The following is a 12,256-nucleotide window of genomic DNA, read 5'->3' as shown; positions in this document are numbered from 1 at the left end:
GTGGGTGTAGAGCCCACTTTAAAAAAAAAATTCAAAAGAAGGAAAGATGGGAGAAAAAAGTGCAATTAATTCTTATTTGTGTTAGATGATAGATTTATTTTCTCTCTCTCTTTTTTTAAACTATAGTTTCTTGTCAAGTTGATTTCCATATAATATCCAGTGCTTATCCCAACAAGTGCCCTCCTCCATGCCCATCACCCAATTTCCCCTGATGATAGATTTAAACTCAAATATATAATTAAATGTATTGAAGGTTTTGTAAAGATTTTAGATTAAGAAAAATGATAGCTACATATGTTATTATGAGAGGCAGACAAAAAGAAAAAAAGAATATAGGAACATGTAGGGTAAAAAATAGAACAGAATATACCTGATCTATATTACTGTCTGGTAAATAGAGGAGACTTCAAGGCAAAAAGCTTAACTGCATTAAAAAGAAAATATTTTATCCTAGTTGACAGTGCAAATACTGAGTATCAGAACTTATGAAGTACAGCTAATTCCATACCCAGATTAAAATTAGATATATTTAAATCATATAATATTTTTAAAAAGGTAGAATATAAATGAACTATTATAAGAAATTAGAAAAAGGACAGCAACTTAAATTTAAAACAAATGGAAGAGTAGAATCTAAAGTTAATAAAAAAAATATATACAATAGAGGAACAGCAAAGCCAGAAGTTGGTTCTTTGAAAAAACTAATAAAATTGACCATTCAAGAAAATAAGAGGAGGGACAAATAATCCAGATAAGGTATGAAAAAGGTAACATTACCAGAGACACTGACCTCAAAAAACAATCTGTTACAAAGAGGAGGACTTAATACAACAGTATAAACATGGAGTATAGTCAATAAAGCCAAATGTTAGTTATTTGAAAAGAATAACAAAACTGAAAAACCCTTTCCTTTTTTTAAATTTAGAAATGTTTATTTTGAGAGAAAGAGATCATGTGTGAGCAACGGAAGGACAGAGAGAGGGAAAGAGAGAATCCCAGGCAAGATCTGCACTCTGAGCGCAGAGTCCAAATGGGACTCCATCTCACAGACCTTTGAAATCATGACTTGAGTCAAAATCCAGAGTCGGACACTTAACCAACTGAGCCACACAGGCACTCCTCAAAAACTTCTTTCCTAAATAACAACTATCATGAATGAAAAAGAGGACAATTACCATACACCCTGCAGACATTTAAAAAATTGTCAGTAGATAATATAAACATCCAGGTGCCCCAAGATGAGCATAATCTTGATATGAAAATCTGACAAGGACTTGATGAGAAAGGAATATTGCAAGCCAGTCTCCTTAATAAACATAGATAGACTAGTCTAAATAAAATGTTAATCAGCTGAATCCAGCAGTGTAAAGTTAATAATACATTAAAACCAAATTGGCTTATGCCAGCATACAAGGTTGACTTAATATTTGAAAATCATTTAAAGTTACCACTAAAGGAATAAAGGAGAGAAGTCATGTTATTTCAGGAGATCTAGAAAAAGAATTTGATAAAAAATGTGTCACTGGTTATGACAAAACTCTAGCAAACTAGGAATGAAAGGGAACCTTCTTAATTTGATAAAATGTATCTACCCAAAACAAAATGAAACAAAGCCTCTCCATGGTAATTTTGAAAGTGTTCCATTTGAGACCTCGGACATGATACAGATGTCTGTTATCTCTTCTATTCAACGTTAGGCTTGAGGTTTTAGCCAAAATAAGGTGGGTAAGCAAAAGAAATAATAGTTACAAGTATTGGAAAAGAAGAATTAAAACGTACTATTTGTAATTGACATGGTAATATATAATCAAAATTCAGAAGAATTTCAGTTAAAGGATTAGAATCAATAAGTGTTTAGCAGTATGTTTTAAGGTTGATACTCAAAAAGAATCAATTGTATTTCTATGTCAGTTTTCTAACCAAAGACAATAATTTTTTTTAAAAATACCACTTACAGTGCAGTCAGAAAATATCAGATATCAGAAACTCTTCAAAGAAAATTCTAAAATGTTATTGAGAGAAATTAAAGACCTAAATAACGGAGAAATGCCTGTGTTTGTGGGTAGACAGTTCAAATTATAAAAATGTTGGTTTCCTCCAAATTGATTTACAGGTTCAGTGCATTTCTAGTCACTGTGTGTGTGTGTGTGTGTGTGTGTGTAATTTGATAAATTGGTTCTGAAGTGTAACTGGAGGTGCAAAGACCCAGAAGAGCCAGACATATTTGTAGAAGAGTAAGGTAGGGGGGTTTGCAGTAACTGTTATCAAAATTACTCAGAAAAGTATAGTAATTAAGGTAATGTGGTATTTTTGGAAGGCTAGACAGATTGGTGGAACAAAATGGAGTTTAAAACCAGTCCCATAATACGTGAACACTTGGTTTAGGACAAAAATGGTACTACATAGTAGAGGGATGATCTTCTAAAGAAAAAAGTGCTTGGTCAGCCTGATAATAATTTAAGGGCAAAACTGAAACTAACTTTTTCTCACACCATACAGAAAGTCATTTTATTTCAGACATAAATGTGAAGGCAAAGCAATGAAGCTCCTAGCAGATCACATAGAATATTATTATGGTCTTGAGAGAGGGGAAGATTTCTTAAACAAGGCATAAAAACACCCAAACATGCAGGGAAAGTTTGATAAATGGGATTGCATGAAAGTCTTCCTGTTCATTAAAAAAAAAAAAGGTGAAAAAATACATTGAAAAGACCAGAAGAAATTTATGATACTTAAAACCGGCAAAATGCTCAGATCTAGAATATATAAATAACTCCTACACATCAGTAAGAAAAAGATGGACAATCCAGTAGAAAAGTGAATGAGAGACTTGAAGAGATCATCCAAACAACCAATAAATACACCACACCATGCTCAACTCCATATAGTAATCAAGAAGACAAGACTAATGAAATACCATTTCATACTCTCATATACTGCGGTGGCAGTATAAATTGTTACACCCACATTGAAAGCTATGTCAGTATCTACCAACATGAATATTAACATACTTAATGACCCAATAGATCCACACCTTGTATTGCAAATGCAAGCACGTATGCATCAGAAGACAACAACAAAATTTTGTGTGTTTGTTTTTTTTAATGTTTTATTTATTTGAGATAGTGCAAGCAGGGAAGGGGCAGAGAGAGGGGGACAGAGGATCCGAAGTGGGCTCTACACTGACAGTAGCAAGCCCCATGTGGGGTTTGAACTCAGGAACTACAAGATCATGACTTGAGCTGAAGTTGGACGCTCGACTGAGTGAACCACTTGGCCACCCCAAGGACAAAATTGTTAATAGTAAAAAAAAAAAAAAAAATTGTTAATAGTAGTATTTTTATTTTGACTCCAAACTGAAAATAATCTAAGTGTATATCAGCAATGGAATGTGGTAGATTCGTACAATGGAATACTTTACAGCAGGAAATGAACAAAAGCCACAACATGGATGAATCTCCCCCTTAGACCCAGCAAGAGTCACACAAGAAGATACACGGATTATGCTGTCACTAGGAAGGTCAAAAACAGGCAAGACAGAATGATGATATTAAGTGTTAGAGTTGATCACCTTTGGGGAGATAAGGAGAGGTAATGGGAACAAGAGGACCTTGTGACGTCCTGGCTATGTGTTGGCTCTTCCCCTGTCATGGTTGCATGGGTGTTTGCTGTGTGACAACTCATTTGACTCTAAATTTATGTTTTGTGCACTCTGTTATACTTCACATAAAATCAACTTGAAAAAAAGAATTGGGGGGAAGCAGTGGAGGCAGCAAGCGTAGCAGTGGCTTTGAGTTGTGGGAGAAGGGTGAGAAGTGGAGGTGTTGCCTGGGGAGATGGTGTGATTAAGGGAGACATTTTCTTTCTCTTTTTAAAACATGGTGTATAGTACAGTATGTTTGTGTGTTTTGATGGGAATCATCCCATTGAGGGAAAATTTGAGAGGGGAGGGGAGTATTATAGCAAGAACATTTAACCCAAGGGGGTAAGGAGATTGTAGTTGTTTTCAGACAGGAGCAGGGATAGATCAGGCCTTGTGTGGGGGGAAAGAGACACAATGTTCATGATCACAACATGCCTACAGGATGGTGTGTTCATGGGAGTATGGAAATTCTCCCCAGACAAGTTCTGTTTTTTGGGGGAAATTGCCACCTGTGAGTAGGAAGGTAGGGAGGGGATTGGAGATCTGTGGACATGTGAAACAGGTTGAAGGAGGTGACTAGGAAATGCAGGAAGAATCCTGCACAGTACAGAGCTCCTACTTGAGGTTTGTGGTTATAAATTGAAAATGAGGTCATTGAGCATGCTCATGTTTTCTTTAGCCATATTCAGCAGCTCAAGTGAGAAGCAAAATCAGCAAAAAGTTGGATTTAGCTATGATTAGGATATTCCAGCAAGTGAGTAAAAAAAAAAAAATAGGGAGATTCAAGGTGGTGATAATAATGAAGAGTCTTGGATCTAAGCAGAGTCTAGGAACTGGAAAACATGAAGAGGAGAACAGAAAGTAAAAAGAGGGAGGTCTGGGGCCTCTGGCTGGCTCAGTCAGTTAAGCCTCCTACTCTTAATTTCAGCTTGGGTCATGATCTCATGTTTTGTGGGATCGAGCCCCAAGTTGGGCTCTGTGCTGACAGTGCAGAGCCTGCTTGGGATTCTCTCTCTCTCCCTCTTTCTGCCCCTCCCCTGCTCATGTGTACTTGCTCTCTCTCAAAATAAACTTACCAAAAAAAGTGGGAGGGTATGGAGTGGAGACACCAGTGAAGGATGCTAAAGATCTGGGATTATTGTAGTAACTGAGTTGGAAGAGCCAGGATTGGGGAGAAGGTGGGAAATGGTGACCAGATACGGTGATGCTTCAAATGGAGGTGATCAGTAACGGCAGGATCTAGGGGGATAGCATGAAAAAGTACATGGGTGATATGTCCTGGAGGACAGTTTCACTGGAAGAGAGCAGAGCAAACAAAGATCTGAGAAGCCAGGGTGTTGAAAAATTGACTACATAGATGCTAAAATGACCAAAAATGTGATGACGAGACTTAGCAATGGAATCGATAGGGAAAGTGATGGATGCCAGTAACAAAGATAGGGTGGCAACTTCTGACAGCACTTTTTTTTTTTAAAGACTTAAGGCTTCTTAGGGAAGAGGGAAAAGCAGTAATCTTAAATCAGCAGTAAGGAACAAGGAAGGTATCTTCCCCCATCTCCAGACTCAGTGGTATGTGAGATAGGGAAGAGATGCAAGCTCCTCTTAAAAGACAACTCTGGAATCAGTGTTCTTGGCAATACTTTAGTGCTAGAAGAGGAAGGGAATATTCAGATAATTGTGAATTTAAGATTGTGATGATAGCGGATTTTACTGATGACAAAACCATGAATTCCCCAGAGCACTGTGGAAAGGTTTGCAGGTATTAACTTGAAAAAATAGTACAGGCAGTTATTTTACCTGCAAAATGGGCTTATTCGGTAGTAGCAGAGAATTTCAATTCAGGACAAACTACAACAAAACCATAGGCAAATGCGTTGATCAAAGGAGAAGACCTTTTATAGAGGAGGTAGGAAATTGGGAGGAGTTGTTTTAAATGAAAGCTAATTGGAGAAAAGCAAGAGTTGGGGTGATGATGGTTTCTCATTTGCTGAGGTATAAGCAGGGGGTCGATTTCTTGTAGAAAATGCAGTGTGCATCTTTTCCTGTTGAGACCTGTAGTTGGTGATCCTTTCCTATTGACCATTCTAATGTTGGGGCCTGTAATTGACGTTCTTCTTATAATCTAGGCTGGGTGGAATGCCTCCATCTGCTTGGTCTCCTGACTCTGTTAAAGTGAGGTTTCTCTTCATTAATTTTCACACAGGTCAGGAGCTTTAGTTATTAGCCCAATAGCAATTAAAATTTGGGTAATTCACAGTGACTGGAAGCCCTGGGTTTTCTGTTACTTGTTCACAGCATTATCTTATAGTTTCAAAACATTTCCACTAGGTATATAATATGTAGTTATTTTCATTTCTAATATTTTTTTGTTACTTTTCTCCTTTTTCTTTAAATAATCTTGCTAGTGGTGTGTAATATTTTAATTTTCAAAAAAGTAGGTTTTCCTTTCATTTATCTGATTTTTTAAAAAAATTGTTTTCTATGTAATTATCTCTTCTGTGTTTTATCTGTTCTCTTCTTAATTAAGTGCTTAACCTATTATTTAAAAATATTTTTACTCTTTAATAATTATTAAAGGCCCTATATGTGTGAATCACTTCAGTATAGCCTGTTAGTTTGATTTATAGTATTTTCATTCTTACTTATTCCTAAGTAGTTTGTAGTTTCTATTTGATTTCTGCTTAAGTTAGGATGACCTAGAAATATATTTAAATATACTTATTTAATATAAATTTAATATATTTAAATATTTCTAGGAACATTTCTTTTTGCCTTTTGATTTCCTCACTTTTTTTGTTAGTGATTTCTAGGTTAATTTTGTTGTGGTCAGAGAACATGATCTGTATACGAACATGATCTATTTCAAATGTGTTGAAGCCTCCTTGGTAATCTAGAAAGTGTTCAGTTTTTTTAAACTGTTTCTTCTGTAATTGAAAATAACATTGTTTAGTTGCTTGTTAACTTCCAGGATTTTTTTTCTGGTTTAGAGTGCATGCTCTATTAGATTCTGATTACATTGTCTTTTAAAAAAAAAACAAAAACCTCCCACTATGATTATGGATTTGACAGTTTCTCTATTTAAGCAATTGAGTAAAATATTACTATGCCCAGTTTAAGGTAGGATAACTTGGACTTAGGGAGATTAAATGACTTGTGCAAAGTATGGCTAATAAGTGATCCAAGTGAAATCTGTCATTGACAAAACATGTAATCTTAATCACTGCTCTGCCATCACTTTTATGGCTGGATCTTCATTGATCTTGTCTCATTCATTGAATGAGAGTACACGAATAGAAATTGTAGAACCTTGCCAAACATTTCCAGACAGGTGGCCAGCCACCTTAAGAAATATTGACTTGTCATTGGTAAATGATAGTGACAGGCTGAATTTAGTGGATGACAAAGAATGCTTTAAAAATGATAGATGAAAGGGACAGAGAAAAGAGAATTGGATTATATGTGCATACATACCTTGATTTAGAGTAGAACTATTTCCTTTCCCTAAGCCTCAGTTTTCTCATCTGTAAAATTGGGAGAATGCCTCTGTCTTAGGGTTGTTGTAAGGATAAAGTGGGATAATGCATAAAAACTCTTAATGATTTTTCAGGCCCTAGGAGGGTTAAAATAAGTATAGTGGGACTTTAACAGTTGCAAAATAATATAAATAGTAATTATCATGGGACTTCTACATTCCTGAATTATTAGGTATTTGTATGGATTGCTTCTCTGTTAAGCCCAGTCTTGCTGAGATGAACACTGTCCTAAGTAAATTTAATAATCTATTTCCCAAAACACTGCTGAATCACTCACACAGGCCCTCAAACTAACTCTTAGACCGCATAGTGAAATTCAAGCATTAGCATTAATTCAGCATTTCTTTCACTTATAAGAGTGCTTGTTATGTAAGCCATCTTTTAATTACTGTTGTACATAGAGTCCTAAATGAAACCACTTGTGTTTTCACTCGTTTAAAATAAGGGATTTTCATTTAACTCCAGCTCCACTTCAGCATATAACTTACTCCCATTAAAAGCATCAGTCCACTGTGGTAGTGATGATACAGTTTTCAAAAAACCTGCCCATCTCCCCTCATCCTTTCTCAGTCTGTGTTCTCTGCCAACTGAAGCAGTAAGCTAAGGAAGAGAAAGACCTACACTGTGAAAGCCAGAACATCCAGTGTGGAGAGAGCCCCCAGAGCCCCCAGGCAGGCAGTAGAGGAGAGCCCAGGTGTAGGCATGGAGGCAGCCAGCCAAGGAGATTCCAGGGGAGGTGGTTTTAAGAAGATTTCATTGATATTATAGTTGATGACTATTTAAACAATTTGTAGAGAGTCTGGGTTTGAATTAGTGACAAATACATAGGAAACTAAGAAAAGAGGAAAAATAACCCAGGGTAAAGTGGTAGGGAATATTGTGCAGAAAAGGGAAAGTATTCACAATAGATGAATCAGCTATAAATAGTATTTTATATAGTCCTTATATGAACAGTAAATAACAGTGAACCAAATTTCTAATAGAACTATATTGGAACACTGGGGAGTAGCAAGTGTGTGTGTTAGGATGGAGACAGGAGGGAAATAAACCCTTATGTTCTATAGTAAGTCAATATGTAATATCTAGAAATGAAAAAAAAGTCAGCAAATAAAAATTCAGATCTAGTATTTAGAATTATGGAGGTAAATACCAAGAGAAAGCGGTGAAAAAATTGTGTGTGGTTTGCTTTATGGGAAAGGAGAAAATGGCAGAGAGGTGAGAGAACAGCCTTTCAAAACCAGCTTTGCAAAGTCGTTTATTCTTTAAGCTATGTACATGGCCTTGGATCAAAACAAGAACTAAATAATGTTGCCCAGGTAATTTTTATCTCTACAGACATCTCACCTCCCAGGAGACTCACTGGTGTAGCACTGCTCAAACTCAGACTGGCTACGGTGGCGGAAGAGGGAGAAGGGAAATAAACAAAAACCCCCACAAAAAAAACAGAGGGGCGACCTTTAGGGCACTCCTTTCTCATTCCTCAGACTGATAGAGCTGCTCTTGGGGCTCTGCCTCAGTGCACCCATTGTACACTTCCAGTTGTGGAGCTGGCTTTGAGTGCAGGCTAGCTAATGCCAGAGGACAAAAGTAGCGAATTCCCCACTGGTTTGGTGGAATTTTCGATTCTGGTCCTTCCCTGGTTGACCTGCTGCTGCTGCTACCATTTACATTTCAGAGTCCCCACAGGAAGCGGCTCCAGGCATTCTGTCCAGGAGTTACAGGTGGAGTGACTTACTCCATCTCTCCTGTAACAAGAAAATACACCCATTTGAAGTGTATGATTCAGTTGCATTTTCAACAGATTTGTAGTTAAGCAGGTAATACAACTTCAGAACATTTCTGACCCCCCCCCCCCCCGAATATCTCTGGTGTCCATTTGTAGTCACTTTGCCTTTCCACAGTCAGCTGCAGTTACTCAGTTGTGTGAACACAGCCGGTTTCCTTTCTCCTGTCACCAGCTGATGAACATTTGGGTTGTTTTCATTTTCTGGCTACTATGAGTGTGTTGCTGAGAACATTTGTGTAGAAGATAGGAGTACAAGAATGGGTACAGGTACATATGTGGATATATGTTTTCACTTTTCTTGTAGATTCCTAATTGCTAGGTCATATAGTAACCTTGTTTTTAACTAAGAAATCGTCAAAACTTTTTTCCCAAGTGGCTGCACCATGAACATTTCCCACCAGCAAAACGTGTGAGAGTTCTAGTTTCTTCACATCCTCACCAACACTTCTTTTTACCTTTTTATTGTTATAGCCATTCTGTTGGGTGTGAAATGGCATCTCATTTTGGTTTTAATTTGTATTTCTCCATGACCAGTGGTATTGGAATTATTTTCATGTACTTACTGGCCATTCTTATATCTTTTTTTTTCCATGTTTATTTATTTTGAGAGTGAGAGAGGCAGAGCACGAGCAGGGGAGGGGCAGAGAGAGAGGAAGAGAGAGAATCCCAAGCAGGCTCTGCACTGTCAGTGCAAAGCCTGACGCGGGGCTTGGCCCCAAGGACCGTGAGATCGTGACCTGAGCAAAGTCGGATGTTTAACCGACTGAGCCACCCAGGCACCCAACATTATTTATAATAGCCCCAACTGGGATGTACCTCAATGTATATAAATAAATATATTTATATGTCCTTTAAAAGAATACTATTCGGCAATAAAATATTACCCATTACAATACAGATGATATACAAACAATGTTGAAGGAAAGGATTGAGACACAAAAGAATATGCTCTGTATCAGTTGTTCCTAAAGTGTGATCCCGGGACACTAGTAGGTCGTTCAGATTCCTTCAGGGAGCCTGCAGGGTCATCACGTTTTCATAATAATACCAAGACAATTATTGACTCTTTTTGTCTTACCCAGCTAATGCACAGTGGAGTTTGAGAAACTAGATGCATAAGGTCCAGCTGGGAAGCAGAATTTTCCCAGCAATAATTTGAACAGAGAAAGTTTAATATAACTGATAACTATAGTGGGATTGACTGCAGGGAGGCAAAGACAATTATAAAGTATATCACGGGTTGAGAGTACCAAGGAATGAAAAACCTTGGAAGGGAGCCCCCACCCTAATGCTGGGGTTCAGACCTCCTTGGAGAATGTGCAGTTGCTGCTCACTAGATAGAGGAAACTTACTGGTTACTCCTGGCGATACCTGGCACAAGGTACCCTTCAGAGTGGGGGCTGGTAGGCAGGCCTAATAAGCAGGAAATACACTTTGAAGTGCTTTGACACAGGAAACCAGAGCCAGAAATGGCAAACAGGAACTCTCCTTTTGGGGTGCAGGAAGCTCAAACTGAGAAGCCAGCTACTGAGGTACCTGGGAGACTTGCTGAGAATCTTCCTGAAGGAGTAGGTGCTGTTGAAACTCAGTGGGGACGGTGCATCTGGGCATCCACCACACATTCCACTGGTGGCCACAAAATGGGAAGGAGAAGAAAAATGAAAGTGAACCAGGAAGGGAAGTCCTTCCTTCCTGCAGTGTCCGTCCAGCCCCCTCTGTTAGTATGTGTGCCATGCAGAGCTTTTGTATGCCTCTTGCCAGCTGCAGAGGGGAAATGCTGAGAGGAGCCAGTTACATCACCACAGAGTAGGCAGTGGAGAGTGTATGAGGGGTGCAGAGACCGTGAATCCATAATGGACGCACACTGTGCCGGCGGTGAATCGTCTCTGATAGCTAGTGTAATGCGTGTTTTTGGATTCTTATGTTTTAAAATTTTCTTTTTTAGTTTATAATGTAAATATCAATAGCTATAACCTACATAAAAATGCTTTGGGATCATCAGTTTTTAAACACATAAAGGGGTTATGAATCACAAAGCTTGAGAACTACTGCTCTGTATTATTCTTTTTAAATAAAGTTCAAAAAAAGAAGAGGAGGAGGCAGAACTCCTCTGTAATGCTAAAGGTCCAGCAGAGTGGCAGGTTTGTGAAGAGGCACAAAGGAAACCTGTAGGGTGTTGGTCACAGTCTGCTTCATCTGGGCACCAGATCTCTTCTTCCTGTCCACTTGCTAGCCATGCACATGGCTAACAGTACTGTTTACATGCTGCGTATTTTGCCTAATTATCCTCTGGGTCTTGATTTTATTCTTTTGTTGTTTTGGTAAGCCAACAACTTTAGTCACCTTGGCTGTTTTCTGTTTCCCAGTTCTCCTACAATAATGAGTAGGATTAATTTGGCAAAAGAGATCATATATGACTTAATACGACTCAGTTAAATAATATTTTAAAATATTAATATTTTAAATATTACTTGTTAATTAAAATATTAATATTAAATAATATTAACAATATTTTTCTGAACCCCCTTTGCTCACATACAGGCCATTCCTGATATCAAAGTCCTATGCCAGTAGTCTGTGAGTCAGGCGTTCAGGATGGATCTTCCTATGAAAACATGAGTGTCTGGGCTTACTCACCTATGATGTACCTGAAGCATAGCACGGAGTATATGTATAATCTAGCCACCATTTATAACATAACAGTTTTGATGGGAAGTATTATTTAGAAGTATTATTTAGAATGCTGAGGACACAATACCCTACAATATCCTTCCCATAGTCTACACACCTGGTCATCTGGGCCTCACCAATGCTGCCTGGACTTGGAAGAAGCTGTAGACAGGGCAGCAGGCTGTGTGGTGGCCTCCTAGTGGGGCTTGGAGTGAACCTAAGATGAGGGGCATGGACTGTGATGTGGAAATGAGGCTGTGGGCGATTGGACAGAAGTGAGGTTATTAGTAACAGGTGACAGAGACCACACTGTGAAGGGGGACCTGGAGGATGGTCAAGAGGATGGTAGGGCCTGAAGAGGGATTTAATGAAGGACAGTGGACACTATCTGTTTGTCCTCTCTGTGGAGAGAGGAGAGACTGGTGGTGATGGGGCCCTGACAGTAAATGTTCCTTCTCTTCCTCCTCCTTTCAGCCTCTATCCCTCGTCATCTCTTTTCCTTTCCATTTTCCTTTTCTTCCAGCTGCCAGCCAGCCGCCCTAGCATGGGACTTCAGTAAGTAGATTATCATGGCGGCTTTAGAAGAGGGGTTTCATTGGTATTTTTCTCATTTCTTTCCCCTTC

General features: G+C 38.4%; 1 protein-coding gene across 1 annotated transcript in view; it reads left to right on the top strand.

Moving 5' to 3' along the window:
- Positions 1-12,256, top strand: part of GALNT1 (polypeptide N-acetylgalactosaminyltransferase 1) — a 73,398-nt gene that overhangs the window by 34,446 nt on the left and 26,696 nt on the right. The window lies entirely within an intron of this gene.

The sequence above is a fragment of the Hyaena hyaena genome, unplaced genomic scaffold (genome assembly GCF_003009895.1).
Source record: "Hyaena hyaena isolate Hyena2069 unplaced genomic scaffold, ASM300989v1 scaffold_150, whole genome shotgun sequence".
In the NCBI taxonomy this organism is placed as follows: Eukaryota; Metazoa; Chordata; class Mammalia; order Carnivora; family Hyaenidae; genus Hyaena; species Hyaena hyaena.
This window is presented reverse-complemented; position numbering and strand designations above follow the sequence as displayed.